The sequence below is a fragment of the Diceros bicornis genome, chromosome X (assembly GCF_020826845.1).
Source record: "Diceros bicornis minor isolate mBicDic1 chromosome X, mDicBic1.mat.cur, whole genome shotgun sequence".
Lineage (NCBI taxonomy): Eukaryota > Metazoa > Chordata > Mammalia > Perissodactyla > Rhinocerotidae > Diceros > Diceros bicornis.
Genome location: NC_080781.1, coordinates 131,664,039 through 131,689,990, shown reverse-complemented (window position 1 = coordinate 131,689,990; position 25,952 = coordinate 131,664,039). Strand labels below are relative to the sequence as shown.

Here is a 25,952-nt window from a genome sequence, read left to right as displayed (position 1 = left end):
AATTTTCTTCTACTTTTGAAGTCCCTTTTTTTGTATATTTGAACTTCTAAACTCAAATGATTTTCTAAGACTATTTTAACTTTGTTCTATTTACTTTTGTTCTATTAATGATTTTCCATTTTGATAGGTTCAAAAAACCATCTCTTATGTAGAAGGTGGGATTATAATCTTTTAATGTTTAAGTGGAAGTACTAGTAACTCCACATCTAAAGAATAATTGGTTGATAATCACCAGCTCCTTAGTCATATTACATTTATACATTTACGGTAAACTTTTCTCCTAACTCTGAAATTTTTACTGAAAATCTATTTCCAAGCCATGTTTCCAACAAGAAATATTTACTACTGACACTTTGTCACTGAAGTATTTTAAATTGAGATGGTGAAACGGTACGAGCGGAGTTACTTCTTTTACAATGCTGCAACTAAGCATGAAACCATGCTCAGCTCCGTGATAGGTTTCTGATAGCATCCTGTTAGCAGTAAAAGATATGAAGACCACAAACATTGATAAAAAATACAGGTACCTTAACTTACATGTACCTGAAATAAGAGTGGCAAAAAGCAAATTATCTTGACTCTTCGCTGCCTTTTTGGTGTTGGCTGAAGTGCGCACAGAAGTTGACGGCAGCAGAGGATACTGTTGGCAACCCTTCATGAGAATTTTTTGGCTTGTAGGGCTGTATGAGCTCCACCACAAATGTGGGTCAAGGAGCTCTCACTGAATTTAAAGTTCTGCTTAAATTATAGCTCTAATGGAAGGACAATCTTTTCAAGCATTTACCAAAAGCCTTAGCCTGTTTCCTTCCTGTATATTTGAAGCTGGATGTATTTCTCCTGCTCTTAATTTCAGTCATATCCACCTTGCCCAGTAAGTGGAAAAAAGCACCTTGTCTTACCAGGGATTTAATAAAGATGCATTTGAAGATAAAGTCCAAGAGGGATGATAAAAAGATTTCTCATAAACCCTTTTTAATTTCTTGGTTCCTGACTTTTCCAGACTGAGCCATAGGTAGAGAATGGCTCCTGACATATTTAAAATGTGCTAAGGCCCCTAATCCTTGTTTACTTCCTCCTAAATCTCCTAGGAGGGTAGAAGAAAATATGAACATCTAGCCAGACACAGAAAGCTACTTTTTCAAAAAACTCTGGTCAATTAAGGGAGCCTATAGTTGGTATTAACCACATGATATTTTCCCCTTTGGCCTAGTTTTGAGCATTGCAATTGGGACTGTGAGCTTTGCTTAGTTTTGTGTTGTCACTTCTATTTAATCCCTTCATGAATCTTTCACCAAAAATGAACTCATTTTAAGATGAAGTGGTGAATTAATGCAGTTATATAATCCAGCAAAGACATCTAATTTGAGAGTATGTCAATTAGAATGTAGCAGGGCCTCTGGCCCTTGCACTCAAAATAGTAGTCTACTGTTCTACAGTTTTTTTTTTTTTTTTTTTTTTTTGCCCTCAGATGCCTTTCACTGAGAAGATTCTATTTTTGACTTCCTTCATATCAGAGGTCAACATGTTATGCTCTGCAACTTTCATAGAGAAAGATGAAAGGCAAAATGAGAGTTTAATTCTGCAGTCTCAAGCATGGGACCCTGGGCACCCTGGAGTGTGCTGTTCCCCCTTAGACCAGCAGGCAGATGGTTACAGCAGTGCTGCAATGCAGCTGTGGGCTTGATGCTAATTGGAGTCTTTCCAGAGGTGTGGCAACTCATGGAGTTAGTGCTACTCAGGTAAGCATGAGTTTACTGTGGGAATGAAATTATTGCCTATGTTGTTTCAAAATAAATGTTAAGTTGGAGAGAGTAGGCACATCAAAATTAGTATTTCCAAAAATCTTGTTAAAAAAATGCACCATATCAGCTTATTCTTGTCCTGGTTTCTAAGTGTGATCTGTGGTTGGTTATCTGATAGAATTAACCCCATGATGGTGTATGTTGCAGATTGATGTTTGAGCTTTCACATGCTCAATGTGGGACCCTGATTGCCAAGAATGAGGGCAGACAGTGCAAGTGTGTAAGGGTTAGGGGTAGTGAAATCTACTGGGCAGGGTGGGACAAGGCATGCTGTTCTCAGAGAAAGGGGAGTTTGTGTGAAGGGAAAGACTAATCATCCTCAGAAGACCCTGTCATCACATAGGTGAAAGGTCCCCACTAAAACCACAAAGAGTTTGGAAATGACAATTTATCACTACATTCCAATCCTATCTTTTCTTCCCTATCCTTACTGACATGGTTAAGATTTGCCCCAAAGGAGAAACTACTGAAAATGAGTAGTAAACAGCAACTTTCAGGAGCAGCCAGAGAAAACAGATACTTTACAGACATGAGAGCAGGGATATAAATGGCAGTTGACTTTTCAACATAAATAATGGAGGACAGGGGACAATGGATAAACATCTTTAAAGTACAGGGGGAAATAAACTTAACCTAGACTCTCTCCAGCAAATATATTCTTCATAACTGAAGGCAAAGAAAAGACATTTTCAGAAGGACAAAAGCTCAGATAATTCATACTGAGCAGACTGGTATCATAAGAAATAATGAAAAATACTTTTCAGAGTGAAGAAAAATGATGTTAAATGGAACTCTGGTTCTGGTGAAGGAATAAGAAGCAATACAAAGTCTATATATCTAGAGAAATATAAAACACTGTTTAAAAATATGTCATATATATATTAAATATTGATTGTTTAAAGCAAAAATATAAATAATGTACTGTGAATTTCATAGCACATAAAGAGGTAAAATATTAAAAGCACAAAAATAGGAGAAGAGGTAAATGGAATTATACTATTTTAGTTGGCCGTTTTCTGCTGGAAGTGGTATAGTTTTAATACAAATTATGGTACCTTAAAAGTACACATTGAAATTTTTAGAACAATTAATGAAACAACAGAAAGAGAAATGCCTAAAAAGTTCTCAGAGCAGATAAAATGAAATACAAATAAATAATTGATTCATCCAAAAAAAGGCAGGAAGAAAGGAACAAAAAATAATTGTATAAATAGGAAACAAATACCAATAATTTAATCAAAGCACTTTAGTAATTTTATTAAATGTAAATGCACTTAGTCCAATAAAATTACAGAGGTTGTCAGACTCCATAAAAAAGGAATAGCCAATTATATTACAAGAAAACCCTTTGTATTTAAATATATTGACAAGTTGAAATTAAGAAGGTGTGGTTATACCATGCAGATTCTAAGCATAAGAAAGATGCTATGACTATATTAATAGCAAAGTAGAATTCAAGGTAAAGATTATTTCTAGACATAAAGAGGGACATTTTTTAGTGATAAAAAGGATCAAATCATGAAGAACACATAATACTAAATCACTGTGCAACTCAGAACAGTTTCAAAATACATGAAGCGAAAAATGACATAACTAAAGAAAGACATCCAAAAATCCACATAGTTGAAGATTTTAAAACCTAGCTCTCAGTAATTTATTGAAAAATAGAGAATAAAATCAGCAAGTACATATAAGATTATAACAAAACTGTCAAAAAACTTCGCTGCATTATAGGACAGTGCATTCAACGAAAGCAGAATACGTATTCTTCTCATGTGAGCATGGAATAGTCACCAAGATAGAGCGTATCCAGGGGCCTAAAACAAATGTAAATAAATGTCAAATCATCAACATTATGTAGAATATAGTCTCTGACCAAAATGATATTGAGTCTTAATAAATTTGAAGGTTTGAAATTATACAATGCACTCTTTGACCACAACAGAGTTGAAGTACAAATCAATTACAATCAGTTATCTAGATAAAGCAAAATATTTGGAAATTTAACAGCATATTTGTAAATAAACATGGATCAAAGAATTCACAAAGAAATTAAAAAATAGTTTGAAGTGAATGGTAATGAAACAAATCAAATTTTAGGATACAGCTAAAGCAGTGTTTAGAGGGTAATTTATAGCTTTAAATGAGTACATTAGTAAACAACAAAAAAAGTACTACCTATGACCTGTACTTTGTCCTTAAGAGATGTAACATGAGAGTATACAACACTTGGGAACCACATACAGAAGGGGAGTTCACACCCACTTGCAGATTCTTCTCTCAAATTTCTCATGAGAAAGACTGGAGGCAGGGAAGAGGATGAGAAATCTTCCTTTATGGTGGAGTCAAAGGAGAAGGAGATAGCAGTTATGAAGCTCCAGAGGAATCATCATCCTCGATTGCCCCTATGGAATAAAAGTCTTTATTTATTGTGGGAATGACAATAAGCCCTGTCACCATTGGGCACAGATGAAGACCAATTACAGCGAGGAGAAAGGAACAGAAAAATCTCTCTTTAACTGGGAGAAGGGCAGAAACATATCCTTGTCCCAGAACAATAGATTCACCATACTGCTGGGGGAGGAACAGGATTAATAAGAAGGCCTCACGAAAGGGGGGAAGCTCCCTAACTTATACTACGAAGCCAACATTACACTGATACCAAAACCAGACAAGGACAACACAAAAAAAGAAAATTACAGGCAATATCACTGATGAATATCGATGCAAAAATCCTCAACAAAATACTAGCAAATCGCATACAACAATACGTTAAAAAGATTATACACCATGATCAACTGGGATTTATTCCAGGTATGCAGGGATGGTTCAACATTCACAAATCAATCAACGTAATACACCACATTAATAAAATGAAGAATAAAAATCACATGATCATCTCAATAGATGCAGAGAAAGCATTTGACAAGATACAGCATCCATTTATGATAAAATCTCTGAATAAAATGGGTATAGAAGGAAAGTACCTCAACATAATAAAGACCATATATGGAAAAACCACCGCTAATATCATCATCAATGGTGAAAGACTGAAAACTAACCCTCTAAGAACAGGAACCAGACAAGGATGCCCACTGTCACCACTCCTATTTAACATAGTACTGGAAGTCCTAGCCAGAGCAATCAGGCAAGAAAAAGAAATAAAAGGGATCCAAATTGGAAAGGAAGAAGTGAAACTCTCACTGTTTGCAGATGACATGATTTTATATAGGGAAAACCCTAAAGAATCCACCAAAAAACTTTAGGAAGTAATAAACGAATACAATAAAGTTGCAGGATACAAAATCAACATACAAAAATAAGTTGCATCTCTATACACTAACAACGAAATAGCAGAAAGAGAAATTAAGAATACAATCCCATTTACAATTGCAACAAAAAGAATAAAATACCCAGGAATAAACTTAACCAAAGAGGTGAAAGATCTGTACACTGAAAACTATAAAACATTGCTGAAAGAAATTGAAGAAGACACAAAGAAATGGAAAGATATTCTGTGCTCTTGGATTGCAAGAATTAACATAGTTAAGATGTCCATACTTCCTAAAGCCATCTATAGATTCAATGCAATCCCTATCAAAGTTCCAACAACATTTTTCACAGAAATAGAACAAAGAATCCTAAAATTTATATGGAACAACAAAAGACCCTGAATAGCTAAAGGAATCCTGAGAAAAAAGAACAAAGCTGGAGGTATCACACTCCCGGATTTCAAAATATGCTACAAAGCTATAGTAACCAAAACAGCATGGTACTGGCACAAAAACAGGCACACAGATCAATGGAATAGAATTGAAAGCCCAGAAATAAACCCACACATCTATGGACAGCTAACTTTTGACAAAGGAGCCAAGAAAATACAATGGGGAAAAGAAAGTCTCTTCAACAAATGGCATTGGGAAAACTGGACAGCTACATGCAAAAAAATGAAAGTAAACCCTTACCTTACACCATACACAAAAATTAACTCAAAATGGATTAAAGACTTGAATGTAAGACCTGAAACTATGAAACTTCTAGAAGAAAAAATAGGCAGTACGCTCTTCAACATCGGTCTTAGCAACATATTTTCAAGCACCATGTCTGACTGGGCAAGAGAAACAATAGAAAAAATAAACAAATGAGACTACATCAAACTAAAAATCTTCTGCACAGCAAAGGAAACCATCAACAAAACGAAAAGACAACCTCACAATTGGGAGAAGATATTTGCAAACCATACATCGGATAAGGGGTTAATCTCCAAAATAAATAAAGAACTCATGCATCTCAACAACAAAAAAACTAACAACCCAATTAAAAACTGGGCAAAAGACCTGAACAGAGATTTCTCCAAAGAAAATATACAGATGGCCAACAGACACATGAAAAGTTGTTCAAAATCATTAACTGTCAGGGAAATGCAAATCAAAACTACAATGAGATATCGCCTCACACCCGTCAGAATGGCTATAATTAACAAGACAGGAAACAACATGTGTTGGAGAGGATGTGGAGAGAAGGGAACTCTCACACACTGCTGGTAGGAGTGCAAACTGGTGCAGCCACTATGGAAAACAGTATGGAGATTCCTCAAAAAATTAAGGATAGAACTACCATATGATCCAGCTATTCCACTGCTGGCTAGTTATCCAAAGAACTTGAAAACACCAATGCGTAAAGATACATGCACCCCTGTGTTCATTGCTGCATTATTCACAATAGCCAAGACGTGGAAGCAACCTAAGTGCCCAGCAAGGTACAAATGGATAAAGAACATGTGGTATAGATACACGATGGAATACTACTCAGCCATAAGAAACAATGAAATCCAGCCATTTGTGACAACATGGATGGACATTGAGGGTATCATGCAAAGTGAAATAAGTCAGAGGAAGAAGGTGAAATACCATATGATTTCGCTCATTAAGCAGCAGATAATAACAACAATAAACAAACACATAGAGACAGAGATTGGATTTGTGGTTACCAGAGGGGAAGGGGGGAGGGAGGAGGGTGAAAGGGATAATTCGGCACAAGTGTGTGGTTATGGGTTGTAGTTAGTATTTGGGTGGTGAACATGATGTAATCTATGCAGAAATAGAAGTATAATGGTGTACACCTGAAATTTATACAATGTTATAAACCAATGTTACTGCAATAAACAAAAAAATTAAAATTAAAATAAAAGAAGGCCTCACAATGAGACCAAGGGAGACACAGAGCCTTTCTGCAACTGAGACTGAGCCAGAGCAACAGAATATACCCTCTGTCCTCTATCACCAGGCTAGTGATCTTTGAGTCACAGGTAACCACAATCTACTGCTGAGAGAGGGGCAAAAGAGACTTTCTTTGAAGCAGAGGCAAAAGAGAAGACCCATAGCTGAAGGAGGAGCAGACATCAAGGAAAACCTTCTGGAAAACCAGCTTGTACCCTAAGTACAAAGTAAGGCTAGAGGAATTTGAAGACTATGGTGCACTGAAGGTAATCATAGCAACGATAAACCCCAACCAACCTCAGCTACTTAGTAGATAGATAACCTCAGTCTCCCACACTGAAGACCAAGTAAAAGAGAGGCACACCCATTTCTGGGCATACATACTATAAACCTTAGTTCCTACTGTCCTAAACAAAATGCACAGCATTTAACTAAAAATTATGAGACACAGAGAAGCAAGTAAAAACACTATCAATCAACTAAGCAATCAACAGAACCAGACTCAGATATGATTCAGTTGTTGGATCTACCAGTCTAGGAAGTTGAAAAAAAACACTTTGATTAGTAAGTCAGTAGTTGAAAAGGTAAACTATATGCATGATCATAGGGAAAATTTCAATAGAAATATGGGAACTATAAGAAATGATCAAGTGTAAATGGAGAATAAAAAACACAAAAAGATAAATAAAATACTCCATTGTCAAGCTCGTTAGTAGCCTTAATGAAATCTAGGGAAAAATCGGTGAATTTAAAATAGGTCAGTAGAAATTACCAAAAAGTGAACACAAAGAGGCAAAAAAAAAGTGAGGGGAAGAAACAGAAAAAAGTATCCAAAAACTGTGAGACAATATGTAATGCTATGAAACACGTGTAATTGGAATCACAGAAGGAGAAAAGAAAGATAGTATGGGGCAGAAGAAATATATGAAGGGGAAATGGCTGAGAATTTTCAAAAATTAATGAAAGAAACCAAACCATGTATCTAAGAATCTCAGAGAACACCAAAATAAATACCAAAGTCAGGCACACCAAGACATATGAAACTGCTGAAAAAACAAAGATAAAGAGAAAATATTTAAGGCATTCATTGGACATACAATAAACATTAACAAATTTAAAAGAGCTAAATAATACAAAGTTTTTCTGACCAAGATGGAATTAAACTAGAAAGAAGTTACAGAATGATATATGGAAAATACTCAAATATTTGAACATTAAATAAATAACTCAGGTCAAAGAGGAAATTACAGGAGAAAGTAGAACATACTTTGATTTGAGTGAAAATCAAAACACAACATATCAAACTACGTGGAGGCAGCTAAAGAAAGTCTTAAACGGAATTTAAGGAGTAAATACTTACAAAATAAGAAATTTATCAAATCAATAACCAAAGTTTTCACATCAAAAAACTAGAAAAAGACATGAAATTTAAATTCAAAGCAAATAGATGGATATAAGAAACAAAGATCAACAAATTGAAAACAAACAAACAAAAAGGATAGAAAAAACCAATGAAACTAAAAGCTGATTCTTTGAGAAATTCAATAAAATTGATAAATTTCTAGTCAGATTAAGAAAAAAAGATAGAAGACACAAATTACAAAAATTAGGAATGAAACAGGGAACAACACTACAGGCCATGCAGATGATTAGTAGAATAAAATTTCCTCAGTTTTATGTCGTCTAAGAAAAACATACAATTAACATTAAATTTACCATTATAAATTGTAATTATAAATTTAATTGTAAAAAATTAAACTCTTTTCCCCTAAGATCAGGAACACAGCAAATAAGTTGGCTCTCACCATTTTTATGTAACATTATACTAAGCTTCTATCCAATGCAGTAAAGCAAGACAAGAATTAAAAGACTTAAAGATTGGAAAAACAGAAGTAAAATTCTTGTTATTCTTAGATTTGTTATGCAAAGAACTTTATGGATTATAAATTTTTTTAAAAAATCAAAATAATTTAAAAAATACACTAGTACTGAACTAATTTAGCAAGATGGCATGATAGGAAGGCAACATAAAATGTCTATTTTAGTTCTATGTAGTAGCAATAAGTGGAAAATAAAACTGAAATTATTACCATTTTAATAGCATCAAAAGATATCAGATAGCTAAGAAAGTGTCTAATGAAGATGTGTAATACCAGTACACTGGAAACTATAAACATTGCTAAGAGAAATTAAAGAATAGTGAAATAAATATGAAAAACTTCCATGGACTGAAAGTCTCAGTATTATTAGGATATCATTCTCTTCAAATTTGTCTATGTTCGATGTAATCCTTATCAAAATTTCAAGATGAATTTTCAAAAAATAATTATCTGAGAATGTAAAAGATCTAACATATCCAATACAATCTTGAAAAAGAAATTAAACACAGAGGATTCAACCTACCAGATTTCAAAGCTTAATCTAACGCTATAGCAATCAAGACAGTGTGGTATTGGTGAAAGGATAAATAGATCAATGGAACATAATAGATAGTCCTGAAATAGACTCACACATATATAGCCAAGGGATTTTATGCCAAGATGCCAAATCAGTTCAAAGGGGGAAAAGAATGTCTGTTTAAAAAATTGTGCTGGGAAGTTGTATGTTCATATGGGAAAAAAATGCACCAGAACAGCAATCTCAATCCATATGCAAAAATTAATTTGAGATGAATTATAGTCCTGAATGTTAAACCCAGAAGTATAAATCTCCCAGAACAAAAAATTTCAGAATATTTTGTAACCTTAGGGTAGGCAAAGATAACTCAGAGAGGAAGACACATACACACACCAAACATAAAAGAGCAAAAGTATTAACTGGACTTCATAAAAATTAAAAGTATATTTTATCAAAAGACACTATTAAGAAAATTAAGTACAAAAGAACTCTCAGCACCTCTGCACTAAGAGACTTGACCAGCCCCAGCACGGCTTCTGGCAGCCAAAGGCCACTTCCGTCTGTGACCCAGCCCCTCTCTGAGTTCCTGTCTGTAAAGAACTCAGGGCTTCTCAAAAGAATTTACTGTTTGTTCTAGCCAAGATCAAACAATAGGCCCCTGACCCTTCCACTCTTAAAGCATTTACTACAAAAAGCTTACAATTGTGAATCCTTCCTCTGTCTCTTTGAGATGTATACGTATCTTCTACAACTGTCTTTCTCAAGGACTTGAAAGCCATCCTTTGCAATGTAATTATCATGAAGGATAGGGACTCTATCTCCCAGTTTCTGTGGCAAGATAGAATTCCAACTTCCATAATTGCCAGCTAGCAGACACAGCTGGCCTAATTACATTTATACTGACCAACTCTTTGTAATTTTTCACTTGAGTCCGTGCTCACTCCCCCTCCCTACTGAATATAATCTGTTTTCACCACTTGAACTACTGCCTGGCTTTGTTTCTCTCTGACACAGTCATAGACTGGGAAAAATATTTGTAGTACATTTATTTGACAAATGTTCCCTATCCTGGTATATAAAAAAACTATTGTAAAACAACAATAGATTCTTGCTAAACAACAATAAATATGAGTTTGTGTATGTGGTATGTATATATATGTATGTATATATACATATATAGACAACAAGAATGTCATGAGGTGCTTAATACCATAAGTCTCTAGAGAAATGCAAAAATAATATCCTAATGAGATAAAATTTCACATTCAATATACTGGCTAAAAAAAAAAGTTTGACTACACCAAATATTGGCAAGGATGTGGATTGCTAGTGGGAGTGTAAAATGTTACAACCACTTTGGAAAATAGTTTGGCAGTTTCTTATACAGTTAAACATACATTTACCCTATGACCCATCAATTCTGTGCCTAGGTATTTACTGAAAAGACGTGAAAACAGATGTCCACAAACTGACTTGTACAAGACCATTTATTCATAGCACCCTTGTTTATAATAGTCCCAAACTGGAAGCCAACCCAAATGCCCATCAACAGGAGCATGGATAAGCATATTGAAGTATATTTATACAACTGAATATTCCTCAGCCATAAAAAATAAAATAGAGGTAAATGCAACAACATAGAATCATCTGAAAAACATGATCTCGAGTGAAAGAAGCCAGACACAAAAAGTGCATACTGCGTGATCCAGTTTATATGAACTACAAGAATAGTCAAAACGAATGTTTGGTGAAATAAGTCACTGAGTGGTTGGCTCTAGAAGGATGATGTGGAGAATGGCTTGGCAGAGACATGAGGAAACTTCCTGGGGTGATGGAAATATTTGATATCTTCAGTGTGATGGTAGTTACAGGGGTTCAAAAACTTAAAGTCATTGAACTGAACGCTTAAGATTTGTGCATTTTATTGTTTGCAAATTATACCCTAATTGAAAACAAGCAATTAGGAGGCAATTCAGAAAATGAAATGAGTGACTAGGTATAATGGCTTTTTCTTCCATACTAGGTTTCTTGCAAATGTCCTATCAGCTGAAATATAGAACACAGTAAAAACAAAGCCTTGCTAACCTGATTTGTTTTGGAAAATATCTTCATCGCTTAAAGTTTTAAATATAGCCTAAACACTGATTCATTTCATTGTCTATTTTCTTGATTAACATAGGATTATATAACTTAAAAACCAAGAGACTTGGATAAGCCCTAAAGATTCTCAGTTGTTGAAATGTGAGACTAAAATACACTTAATGAATTTTAAGTCAGTGTATCAATCAAATTAGATAACAGTATTAGCTAAGATACTGAGTGCTTATGATGAGCTGGGTGCAAAGTGATATACACATATCAACTAATTCAATTCCTTTGAGGTAGCTACTATCTGCCTACTCATGAAGAAACTGCAATAGGGAGAGGTGAGGTAACTTGCTCAAGGCCATAAATCCAGTAAAGTGTATAGCCATGATTTAATGCCAGTTAGTTTGGTACCACCTCTACCACTGCATGGCGTGGAAATATAATGCATAAATATCAAATGATACAAATGTAAATCAGTGTTATTACATATTTAGTAAAATTTTATTTTCATGTTCATTCATTTTAACATATGTACTGAGCAGCAGCTACCTTGTGTTAGATAAGGTAGTAGGATTTGGGGCAAAGATATTGCCTCCTCCAGGAAATTTAAGTGAGTCAAGGGAGTGTTTGCAGTATTTGCAAAGCACCATGGGAGCACAGATGCTGTAAGTTGTATCTGGCTCAGCCTGGAAGTTGATATTTGCTATGGACCATAATGAGTGAGTTTACTGGGCTGGAGAGATGAGAAATGGTGCTCCAGGTAGAAAGAATAACATGTACAGAGGTGAAGACGTGGGGAAAAGGGTGTTGGGGAGGACTTGTATTTAAAGGGGACATGAGATGATATAGTAAGATAAGAGGCTGGAAAGATATGTGGGGACTAGATCATGGAGAGTCTTGACCACCTAATATATTTGGAGATATTATTTTGCACCCAAGGTTTACAGATTTTTTTCTTAAAAATTTTTTTCTGGGGGAAAACTTATGCAGGACCCAATACATGAAATAGATCAAAGAAGCATCTCTGGTTGAATTGGAGACAAGGGCACCTGTAGTGCCATTTTATTAGACGCTTGAATATTTCCAACCCCCCCGACCCGATCAATTTTACTTGGCATAAAATAAAATATTTCATTTTCTATGCCTAGGGAACTCACACCTTATGAGCCAGAATGAATGTCATCTCCTCTGTAGAATTATAGGCCTTTCAAGAAGAACATTTGAAAAACAGGACTGTAGGCAGTGGAGAGTTATCGAAGAGTTTTAAACAGGTTGGGGGACTTGATGATCACATTTTCAGTTTAGAAATAGACTGTAGCCAAGAAGGACCAAGACAGTCAATGATATATTGATGGTGGTAGAAATGGAGGGAATAAGATAGGTAATAAATATTACTGAAGCCTGCAACATGATTAGATAAGAGGGATAAAGAGAGGAAGGAATAAGTTTCTTGGTTGATGTGGTACCATTACTAGAGAATATTGTGCTCACTACCATACAGTGCTTAGTAGAGATGAAACTCATGGGTTTGCACAAGTAATTCATCACAGGTGGATGTTAATTTGAAGGTAAGATTATGAAGAAGCATCCAAAGGTGATCCTCAGAATTCACTATTAAAAGCTCATAAATACCCTATTAACATAACCCAGAGAGAGAGAGAGAATGCCCAGATATGTTTGGAAAAAAAAGCAGCAGTACTAGCAGAGTGGAACAAGAAATTCTAAAGCAAGACAGTTCACGTCAAATAATTATGTAAGAGTAAATTGGTTTGCCCAGGGATATATTTGCTGTGGTTCTAGCCCTAAAGGGAATAAAGGCACCTTCCAATCTCTTCACCAAATTCACGAACGGAAGAGAAAAAGGAAGAAAAGGAGGAGATGGTTTTGGTTAGGAGATGTTTACAGGTTTCTACTCAGAGGGCAACACCAAATGCTGCTATGCTCCTGACAGACAAATTCATCCGTGTTTTTTGGGTTTTTTTCGCCTTGAACCTGGTCGTGGCATCAGAATCCTTCTCAATTCAGTACAGCTACTATCAATTCTAGTTGGCACAGGAGATATGCCTATTTGCCATCCCTGTTCTGGAAGATATGTGTTGGGCGTTGAGATAGGAAAGTCAGTGAGTATTTAGATGCATAAATCTGATTTTCTGGAGGGTGAACAAAAGTAGAAATTCATATTTGCCAGTATTAAGTGCGGAAATAGCAGGCAGGCTATGGGTGGGAATGAGATCACCCAGGGAGAGTCTGTCTTAGATATCTAAGGACACTGTTCATTCTTTGAGGAAAAGGGGCATGCCTTCTATTTCTTTAGGTTATTCCTAGACCTAGAACAGAGTTTAACCTCAAAAGATATTAATTTATTTCTGCAATCTCCTAAACTTTTTTCCAAATATAGACTGCAATCACCTTAATTCAAATTCCTAGAGTAATGATTCTCAAAGTGTGTTCCTTGTAGGAGTAAATCATCAATCCCTGGGAATTTGTTAGAAATGCAAATTCTTGGGCTCAACCCCAGACCTACTTAGTCAAAGACCCTGGGGTTGTAACAGCAATCTGTGGTTTAATAAATCCTCCCAATGATTCTGATGCACACCCAAGTTTGAAAACAGATGCCTCTAGATGACACACATAAATCTGTCTGTTATATCCCTCAGGACCAATCTGTGATCTACCTTGTGTCATTACAGTTAATTCTTGCACTTTTAAATATGCCAAGATATAGATATACTATTCGTATCTACAGTTTAACCATTCTCTTGATTTCCAAAACCTTTAATCCTTTGTCTACCCTAGATGTAAGAAAGAGCTTTTATGCCACAGGCTGACTCTGATTAACTGTAAATGGCTGATTGAAGATTTATGTTAGGAAAGTCTCTGGAGGAACACAGAGGGTCTGTGTGAAAGAATGCTGTGATCAGTTACTTAGGTCCACCATGGGTGCTGTTGGGCTAATGTCAGGTACTCCTTCTTCATCCTTCCAGGGTGTTACACTGGATCTGCCAATTTCCAAGGAGACCAGCTTTCTCAATGCACTATAAATGAAAAAAATATATGTATGCTTAACTCTGCACTTTAACTATGGCATCTTCCTCCAATCCCTAATAAATTAATTCACACACAGAGCCCACTTGCCTGAAATACAGAAACACACATGAAAAAATAAAGAGAAAGAGTTTGTAAACCACCAGACTAATTTTCCATAAATATTAAAATGTAGAAGAAAGTTCTACATTAAGTTATTTCCCTCTGCATGTTCAACCTAAAATCATCTTCGAGTTTATCCAGCATTACGGTGAAGCTTGGTTAGTTTCTGGCTTTATGTCAGCAAATTACCCTAAGGACAAATTTTACTTAACATCAATTCTGGAGAAGCATTGCAAATGTGGAAAATATCAAAAGCATTTTTAAATAATTTATAACATCCATTCATTCAACAAATATTTAGTGAGTACTAAGTACTAGGTATTGTGTTAAGACTTAGAAATCAGAAATGGATCATACATAGTACATGCTCCCAACAACTCTAGAAGAAACAAGGAGTCAGTGAGAGCTCACTGTGCTAAGGCCTGTGATAGTGGTAATCCCAGGGAGCAAATGGAGGAGAAGCATAGTTCATTATATACAAAGGTAGGATGGGAACGATAGAAATAGAAGATTTTCAAGAAGAATCGGAATAAGAACTGAGTTCTGAAGGACGAATATGAGTTATATGGAAGAGGGGGCAAGGAGGAAAAGAGCAGGCAAGCAGAAAAACTTGCATGTTTGAAAATTTAGAGGTGAGAAATAGCATGATGTATTTATTAATTACATGTAGTTACATGTGGCTAGAGACAAAGGTGTGGGGGAGAGGGAAGGAGGAAGAGGGTAAGATGAAATTTAGGCAGCAGAGATGAGTTAGGGGCAAGAAGCAACCAAGGCCAGGGGGAAAAGTTCATTTGAGGACTAACCAGCTCTGAGTTAATTTTGATTTCTGCTTTGCCATCGTTTCTCTGTGCTATTGTTCAGAGCAATCCTGGAACAGTTCACTCCACATCAATTTCATCCATTTGGAAACTAGTCTAGTAAATATAGGTTGAAAGAAATTATGCTGTCCTGGGAAATTTTGAAGGAGTGAAGGTTGTTGGCATGTGTACATGGCCATTTCTTTCTGGGAAGTCCTGCTGTTGGATATGGCCATTGTTGACTTTCTCCTGGTGTACGTGGGAGATTTGTCTGCCTTCTTTTTTTTTTTTCCTTTTAACTTTTTTTATTGAGGTATAGTTGTCATACAACATGATATTAGTTTCAGTTGTACAATATAATGATTCAATATTTGTATACATTGGGAAATGATCACCACAATAAGTCTAGTTAACAACCATGACCATTATAGGTGTTACTTAATGGTTTTAGTGGAAGTAGAGGGACCATTTCAAGAGCCCCACATTCTCAGATTTAGAAAAGCCCTCAACGTGCAAGACTTATCTGCTTAAAACACCCCCTCTACAGAGCCCTTCTGAGCCAATTGGGGATTGCATTCAGTTGCTACTAACAGAAAACATAAAAACAGTGGATTAAACAAATGGGATGTTATTTTTCTTTTGCCAGAGTCTGCAGATAGGCAGTCTGGGTTTGCATAGTAGTTCTGTGCAGTCCTCAATATCCTAGGCTTCTTTCTTTTTGTTCTGCTTCCCATAGTCTGTGTCTTCCATCCACAAGGTCATCTCATGATCTCATGATGGTCATTTGCAGCTCCAGCCATTTTGTTTCCCTTTCAGAAAGAAAGGAGGAAGAAAGAGAGTGGGGAAGGGCAAAAATCCGCGTGCCAAACTCAGACCCCTTTGACAGTTTTGTTCAGAAACCCTACCCAGTGACCTTTACTTACATCTCATTGGCCAGAACTGTCACATGAAAACCTCTACTCGCAAAGGAGAATGGTAAATATAATTTTTTGGTTGGTCATGTTGCTATCCGAAATAAAATTGTGACATAGTAAGGAATAAGGAGAGAATGCTTATTGGATAGACAATTGAGAATCTCTGCCATATCCAAAGTCTGGCCTGAAGCTGGCACACAGATCTCATACCTCTTACTGTTAGTTTCACTCTCCCTCTTTCTGCCTCTCAAAATGCAAGTGCTCTGCCAGAATCCTCTAATTCTGCAGTTCCTATTTTGTGTTCGGTATGTTATCAGCACTACGTTATTGAGCCATTTCCCTCTCTTTAACACGGTTCTCTTTTTATCCGCTCTTCTGTTCACCACTGGTGTTAAGATATGTGCTCATGTGGGTGCACATATGTACATGTAGGCATGTGTTTCTGATGCTCTGAGTTCATGCATAAACATGGCATGATTTCCTGAGGCAGGACTAAACGTTTTGTATCTGTGTTTTACCATATCCATTCATGAAAGAGCTCAATTGCTTTCCAACTCCTCTGTCTTTGGAAAATTATCCTTGAAGAAAACAGTGGGTTGTCCCATTCGTCAGCAAATGAAATAAAAAGAAAAAATTAAGAAAAGAAGCCTATGTCTTTCATAATTAGAACTTAGGCTTACATCTGTGTCCTGGAAATTAAGACTTTAAAAACAATTCCTTAAGGGCTAATTAGAGGAAGGTTGGTGGTTTTGTGTTTTGGCAAGAGTTTCTTTGCAATAAGATATTTAGACAAGATGGAAGGATGACTAAACAGCACTGTTCTAAGTTCAGGAAAAAAACTTCAGCTCCTGGCATATTGAATATTGTATCAAGCATACACTTCCAATTTTAACCCATTCCCTGGGTGTGGTTTTCCTTTAATCAGTTGGAGATAGATTAAAAAATGAAATGAAATAAAATTAAGTAAAATGACACAGTTTAACATTTAATGTACAGAATCCTTCAGAATAAATACAAGTCATGCTGTCTTTGGAAGGGGCACTGATTTTAAGGTTCTCCGCAAATGTCTAGCTCCTTGGGTCTGCAACAGGGTACATGAGAGGTAATCATTTTCAAACTTAACAGGCAGATGGGAACTATCTTTATGAGTGAGAGAACATGTCAAGCAAAGAAGGGGGTGATCCCAAGGTACTGCTTTTGGCCATTTCCTGTCTTGTTCATTCACAGCCCTTTTTCTCTAGCCCATCCCCATCTTGCATCCTCTTCCATCCTCCCTCATCCTCACACACATAGAGAGTTATAAAGCTGGTTACACGTTGTGTTGGGGGGGTGTGTGTAGCTGGAGTATTAAATTAAGACTATTCAGATTATGACTTATGAATGAGGAGGCATAAGCCATCCACATGGGATTGGCAGGTAGCTCCATTAGCGCCCGAGCTCCCACTTTGGGGACCTGAAAACCCTGGGGTCATTTTGATTGAAGGTGCAGTTTCAGTATACACACACAAAGGAAATAAAGTCACAAGATTTGTTGCTAACAGATCCCAGAATGGGGGTGCAGTGAGCCAGGGGAAGGGCAGTTCTCATCCCAGATCACGAGGGGACAGAAGATAGAGAGCAGGGTAGCAAGCACCTATTACTTACAAGGTGGTTGTGGCGGAGGTCAGTAACTATTCTCAGGCTCTACACTACAAGGTTATTTTAAAAGGTGCCCCAGGAAAAGCAAAGAGGAACTTGAGGCAGGCATCCTAAGCTCAGGTCCTTATGTCAATGTCCAGATTCTGGGTGTTTCAGGGTTGTCATACTGTAAAATGCCTAGGCAGCAACTCAGAACAGCTGTTTTCTCATCACACACATGCATTGTTTCTTCGGGTCCTCCTAACCAGCTTCCTTTCCTTAAACAAATAGCTTCACATGAATGTAGTAGAATATAAACTTACTCTGTTTTAAAAAGGTTCTTAGATAATACCAATTCCTGAGTTTCCAATGAGAAAATAAATAAGAATGTGCTTTGCATGCTATAAGGCACCACACCTAAGTACAAGGAATTGTTATTACCATATAAAGGTTGAGTTGTCCTGTGTGTAGTTAGCACACATAGACCTAAGCCACAGGCACATATACATATTTGCATGAACACACACACACACACACACACACACAAATACATTCACGCACAACCCTTTAATATACATATGCATATTTCTTTTGGAGTCCTAGAATTGTCTTTGCCTGATTTAAATAGTTCATGCATTTTTCATTTAGATGGATAATGCCAAATTGGTCACCCAGAAAGGATACATAAATATACACTCTTACCAATAGTTTGAGGTTGCTTACTCCTTCATATTATCATTAATAGTGCTTATTAGCAAACATTTTTGCTGATCTCCAAGATGAAAAATGGCATTTCATTTTAATTTGTATTAATGAGGTTGAACATTTTAATATGTTTGACAAGTTGCATCTCCTCTTCTATAAATGGACTGTTCATATTCTTTGCACATTTTGTTGCTGGGTCATTTGTGTTGTTTTTCTTTATTTTCAGGGAAGGGATTTTAGAAGACAGAAAAGTAATTGTGGAGAAGACACTCTAGGCTTAAGAACTGCTGGAGCAATGGTAAAGTGGCATGACAGTGCAGGGCAAGCCCAGGAACTGTCGAGTCGGCCAGCACGTCTGGAGTGGAGGATAAGTGAAGGCCGTGGGACGTGATGCTAGGAAAATTGCTGTATGTTGAGCCAAACTGAACAGGTTTACACCATGCATGATTATGGGAAAATATTTCTTGATGCCAAGATGAGACTTTCTGTGCACAAGCAATACTTGTGGATTCATATTCAGGCTGTGGACCACTGTTTGCTAATTGCATGATGAGAAATTTTAGGTACCTTAAGGGGAATGACTAAAATCTGAATAGAAAACAGGCAGCATTGCAGCAAGCAGCTGTGATACACTGGCTACAAAAACAATACCTGAAGCAGCACATATGCTCTTGGCAAGACCCCAGTTTGGGGAGTCGATAAACGTGGATTAGCCCCAGATTTGATTCTAACTCACTGGGTGACCTTGAGCTAACCATCTTCAATTCTCTGGGCAGTTTTCTCATGTTCAAAATGAAGTAGATCAGAAGATTTCTACATTCTTTATACGCTTCTAAATCCTGTCACTTATATATATATATGTTCATATCATTAGATAGTTCCACTGCATGATAGGCCTTGACATTGATTTATTTAGGCTAGAACATGAAAGACTGAGGATGTTGTGATCACATCTGAGTGCTCCTTGGAACCCCCTTCAGTGGCTGCTAATTAACCGCGGAAGCACACCAGTAATTTCTCAGGTACATTTTCAAGTATACAGATAAAGTGGAAAAATCTGACATTTTCGGAGTCATTCTGCCTTCTAATTTTAAAGATATGAGCACCATTTTCAACACTTCAGAAAACTCTGTAGGCCTCATACAGATTCTCTCTGATTTTTCTTGATCAAGGTGTTTTGGAACCAAATTGTTCATTTGTCATACATGTCAAGTTGTGTGCAGGCTTCTTACAAGTATAAGATTAGTGAGGAGGTTAGCATGCCTCAGTCTCATTCTTCCCTATGGTATAGGATCTAGGTATGAATTCATTATTCTCTACTAGACGGAATGTTTCTTGCATCACTAAATGTTATATGAGATGAGAAAAAATTTCTGATTGCTCTTTCATACATAACTGATAACAAAAATTGTTTCTGGTTAGCTATAAACTCATGAATAAATTCATTTTATTTTAAATTAAAAAGAAATTAAGTAAAAAGCAACAACTGGTAGAATGAGGGGTCTAATATTTCTACAGTCATACCTGTGATATTTTATTAGAGAAATTTTATAGTCTCCAGTATGGGTATAACTGTATATCATTTATTAAAATACATAAACCCTTTCCTTTCAAAGAATTATTTTGTTGCCATCAATCTTAATTGCTAGATGAAAAATTTTTGCAACGAAGCTAAACAGTAAAAATTTCTTTACTAATATTTTCAATTGATCACCAATTGATTGATTTGTTATTAAAATCAGTGCAGATCTCATAATTAAAGTGTTCTGCTTTATTTAGAAAAACCTTTCGTCTCTTTGGAAATGTTTTGTAGACTGTATATCTATGAATTCTGGCTAATGCCATTTTTTAATGTGTGCTTAGGAATTTAAAATCTGTAAAGAGAATTTTATTTCCCAATCTCTAACCCCAAGTTAATGCTAGAAAGAGAAGTAAAAATAAACAAAATCTTTTTTGATAAATGAATTATCTAAAAGGATTTCCTTCATAAAGCACTTCAATTTAACAAAGTCATGATATTTACACACTAAAGAAGACATTGTAGTCCTATCTAGATTCTAAATGTTACAAAAACAAATTGCTTTTTGTTTTGGATAACGCATTTGAAAGGCAAAAGAAAGCAATTCGTTATTCAGTGACATTATCCAAACTGAAGCAAAATTTAGTTTTCCTTGTCAAATTGACAGCAGCACGACTTTCTTACTTAGTCGAAACTGGTATGTGTCATAAAGTCCACCATAATGTGATTTGGAAGACTATTGAGATCCTCTTCCCCCAACCCCCCAATGCATCTGTCATACTCAAGGTTACATACACAAATGGAGAATGACCTGGGAACTGCAGGAGAGGCCAGCACACACTAAGGTCCACAGAACAGCTTCCCAGAACTCCTCTGGGTCAAAAGCCAATCAGAGCCAAAGATTTTGAAGACTAGGGAGAGGTAAGTGCTGTTTTCCAGACTAGTTTTCTAAGACTAGGCTGTGCCAAATGGGTGAACACAGCAGCTCTAGTTAAACACATAGACCCCACGGATTTTCCCTTTGCAGATTTTGACACTATCAACTGGAAAAACTCATTGACATAGGAGGACTCTTCACACAAAAAAGTTCTGGCTATCGTCTCTAGAGTGAGATTTTCCATGTCCGAGCTATGAGATTGGAAGGATCCTGCACTATAATTCAGAAATGCTGCAAGTTTCAAAGATGCCACTCTCATTAATAGCTTCCAGAAGAAAACTGAGTAAGGCAACAGGTATCCAACCTATTTGGATTGCCTTCTGTTATCAACCTCACTAATTTACAGGTGATTTATTTCAATTTTCTCTAGTCGATCCACAGTTCAACCTTAAGCCCTTTTTAACCACAATCACTAGAAAATGAAAGTGGGAAAACCTATTTATGGGATGCAAGAAGAAAAAAACAAAAGAAAAGGCAAATGGCACCAACTGCCCATCCCTCTAATTCCACTCTGATCTCAAAATAGAAGATTCTTATAAGCTGCGTAAACTTCCTCAGGGCTCGTGTGTCAGGGAATGGATATTACATTGTTGACCTCTCCTAGGCCAACATTTCACTACTGGGTCCCCATTTGTGGTTTATTTACTTGTTTTTACAGGAGAATTCAAGATGGGGTCAAATTGAAACTCAAAGCATCATCTGAAGAAGTAAAATATGCACCAGAGCAACCCCATCTCCTGATTGAGGCCCTCTGAAAATGGCCCTGTTCATTGCTCCATCCCATAGGGTAAGGCTATCTTCTCACTGGTACCTCTCCTCAAAGATTCAATTGCGGCAGAAATGGGAAACTGATGTTTCATTGTCTAATTAGTCTACTTCACTTGGGAAAATAAGTTATATAGCAAGATCAGATGCCAGACATTTATCTAACCAGTTAGTGCTTACCCAACCAAAATGATATCCAATCCATTTTAAATAAAATATTTTTATTCTCCAAGTTCTGAACATTAGACAGCCTCTTTCTCTTTTTATTTATTTATTTTTTGTGAGGAAGATCAGCCCTGACCTAACATCTGATGCCAATCCTCCTCTTTTTTCTGAGGAAGGCTGGCCCTGAGCTAACTCTGTGCCCATCTTCCTCTACTTTATATGGGACGCCACCGCAGCATGGCTCGAGAAGCAGTGCATCGGTGCGCGCCCAGGATCCGAACCGGCAAACCCCAGGCCGCCGCAGCAGAGCGTGCACACTTAACTGCTTGCACCACCGGGCCGGCCCCAGCCTCTTTCTCTTTTTAAAAGGGAGAGAAAATAACAATATTCAGAGTAAGAAAATCCTTAATTCACAGGCTTGTACCTGCTTTATCTTTTCTTGTTCTATTCAAGATTATATCATTATAAACAAAATTTTAAGACACATCTCTACATTCCCTGTATTGTCATCATGATTCAGATATGAGGTTGATTCAAAGTGCCGTCTGAAATGGTGAAAACAGGCTCTAATAGATACCAGATACAGGTTCATGTAAGAAGTAACACCTCAAAGGAACATTCTATTTAGTGAAGAGAAGTGGAATTTTACATGTACCAGGAATCTGGGGAGAGACACAAAAGGTGATGAATGACTGAGGCTGCTCCAGAAAGCACACCATGTCTAAAATGATTCCCTATCTCACCAATGAGGATCAGCATCTCAATTCACTTTCTCTTCAAAATTGCAAGCTCCTTGAAGGCATTATAGTATGCTTTGTACCTCTTCATTTTTTTTTTTATCGCTCTGATCACCAAGATGAGTTCTGGGTACATAATTGATGCCTAATACATACTGGTTTCCCCAATAGACTGTAAACTCTAGGATGCCTAATACATACTGGTTTCCCCAATAGACTGTAAACTCTAGGATGGCAGGGACCAACTGTGTCAGTCCTATAATCACTGTATACCCAGTGTAGGCCCAATGTCTGATATATAGTGGTTCACAATATTTGTTATAAATCAATGGATGAGTGAATGAATGACCTCACCATCTGCCAGCAATAATTGATTGTACAAGTTTTGAACAAAACTACATTTATTCAGCCCTTTCTATTTAGACACATTTGAGGAAGAAACCTGCAAGTGAGTGTCTCAATCTGGTTTAGTATATCTAAAAAACTTTTCAATTTATTACAAAATCAAGTCATGGAAAAATTTATCCAAGAGTCTTTATGTATAGATGGCAAGACCTGCAGCTAATCCTGAGTCTCAAATTTTGCGCTTCCCCAACACCCAGCACATTATGACAGGGAAATGCTTAAAAGGTCAGAAAGCACACCTTGAGAATGTGCTTTACCTTTAATAGCCCTTGAGTTGGAAGACTGAGACGAGCAGCCTCAGTTGAGTCCAGAAGAGACTCCCTAAATCTTTCTTAGATTAGCCAAAAGTGAAGTATGGAATAATGTAGTGAGTTTGCAATTTGTTGACATGTGTATGCCTTGCACACCAAAACTCATCTTAGTGGAAAGACATTTATTCTACTACTCCATTGGCTAGTGTCAATTGGCAACTCTCTATGGAAAACAGTGTTAAATGTAGGGATGCCCTCCAAAGCTGCAGCCTAAAGACCAAGCTCCCTTGGGCTCTGTTAATCAATTTGTGTCAGACCTTATACTACTGGTGGAAATGACGAAAAAGAGCTCTTTCTCTGTGGAAGTGCCTGCCACTTATTAACTTATCCATATAGCTTGACCTTTACAACCAAACCTTGATTGCAATTAGATCATTAAACAATTCATTCTGCAAATATCAAAGCTTCTATTACATTCCAGCCATGGTAGCAAACATAAGAAATACAAAGTTGAGTAATACATGTCCCCTACCTTCAAAGACATCGCAACAAAAGAAAAGGCTTATGGTACAACTTTGTGCGCAATGCTGAGAGCACAGAGAAGGCAGTGCTTCACTGTCCTGAGTAGTAGAGAAGATTCTGCAGAAGAAATTACATTTGGGCAACATCTTAAAAGGTGGAATAGATATTCAGTAGGCAGTCAAGTGTAAAGGCCTTCTAGGTAGAGGGCACAGTGTGTTCTGAAAGTGTGTCAAGTTGGCATGTTTGGAGAAGAGAGAGAACCACATGTTGCTAGAGAGTTGGATATTTAGTTTGATTGGGTAGTAAGTGAATAGCTAAAGAGAAGCTTGGATAACTGAAAGGGAGTTAATAAGATCTTTGTATTTTTTTATTTTCTTATTTTTGCTTACTTTTATTTGCTAATATTTCATATAATAAGCATATGTTACTTTTTAAAAGTATTTTTAAAGAGGTAAAATTTACCTTCAGTGAAAGACACAGATCATAAGTGTACAATGATGAGTTTTGACAGATATATATGCTCATGTAACCCAATCAAGATATAAAGTCCAATCAGGATATAACCCCAATAATGATATAACGCCCATCAAGATATATAAGATTTCCATTGCCCCAGAAAGCTCCCTTCTACCCCCTTCCAGTCAATCTCCACATCTCATAAGCAACTACTGTTTTGATTTCTATCATCATAGATGAGCATGTCACTTTAAAAATTATTTTACTGAGGTCAAATTGGTTTATAACATTGTGTAAGTTTCCAGTGTACATTATTATATTTCAGCTTCTGTATAGACTGCATCGTGCTCACCACCAATAGTCTAGTTTCCATCCATCACCATACATATGTGCCCCTTTACCCCTTTTGCCCTCTCCCCACCCTCTTCCCCTCTGGTAACTACCAATCTGTTTTCCTTTGTATTTTATTTTTTAAAATGTTGACTTTTCCTGGTAGCTAAAAGGAGTCCATCAAAACTGTATAACAAGAGATTATGGTAGCTTGAACTAGAGCAGTAACAGAGGGAAAGGCAACGAGGTGCTGAATTTAAAGTATATTTCTCATGTGGAATTGACACATTTTGGTGTATAGGTGGCAGAAGGGATTTCATAGAGAAGGAGGACTTAAAGCTGGATTCATAATTAGAAACCTGGATGGTTAGATCACTATATTAAAGTTTGGAAATAAAGTGCAACAAAACAAACAAGACGACCTTGGTTAAGTCACTTCCCATTACTCAACAATAAATGGTTAAGTATTGAACTGGTCATCTTAAATATTCTGCCCAACTTTAAAGGCATATGGAAAACAATTTGATTTTATTAAAAAATGTTTCAAGTGAGTTTTCATATTTCTTTAAATGATATTACCAAGGCTTCAGATTAGTTTCTGCTACTGTCAACTATAGCAATCATTGGAAAGGAATGGGCACAAAATATTCTCATTATTGAAAAACGTATTCCCAGAAAACAAATGAAATATTCACTGAGTGATAGATCTTAGAATTTTTAGCATGAATTGTGCTTATATGCTTTCGGATTTGCTCTACCATAATTAAGAGATGCTAATAAGTTTGCCAAAGTCTTAGAAGCGAGTCAAAAGCAAAATTCCTTTTTCATTTGATTCATAAGTAGTGATGCTGCTAATATCTGTATTAGAATCTCGCCTTTTGGCTGAATTCCAAGAGCATATTGAGGAACAATTAAAGTGAGGTTTTGTATGAATAATGAAATTTGGTGATAGATTGTACTCCACCTTGAATGAGAAGTGCATTTCCACTCCTACTTTCATTTTAGTTCCACAAAGTTCATTAAAATGTGTTTTGGGGAACAAAAACTTCATCTTGTTGACAAATGGTCTTTGCCAGAAGAAAAACATTAATGCTTTCAATTAAAGATGAGAAAATGTTGCCAAAAGCAATAAAAGCCCCCACTAGAAGTTTGTTTTATCTTAGATGAGGCCTAATGCAC

General features: G+C 36.5%; 1 long non-coding RNA gene across 20 annotated transcripts in view; it reads left to right on the top strand.

Moving 5' to 3' along the window:
* The window catches only part of LOC131400139 (uncharacterized), a 92,602-nt gene that overhangs the window by 55,961 nt on the left and 10,689 nt on the right, over positions 1–25,952 (top strand). For 17 of the 20 annotated variants that reach the window (XR_009217325.1, XR_009217312.1, XR_009217329.1 and 14 more), the window contains 7 exons: positions 1,469–1,739; positions 16,267–16,425; positions 18,913–19,093; positions 19,603–19,708; positions 20,992–21,126; positions 21,233–21,437; positions 21,801–21,929. This is a non-coding gene — a long non-coding RNA (uncharacterized LOC131400139). The remainder of the gene's footprint in view (positions 1–1,468; positions 1,740–16,266; positions 16,426–18,912; positions 19,094–19,602; positions 19,709–20,991; positions 21,127–21,232; positions 21,438–21,800; positions 21,930–25,952) is intronic. The other 3 variants (XR_009217323.1, XR_009217314.1, XR_009217316.1) reach the window with 3 other exon arrangements.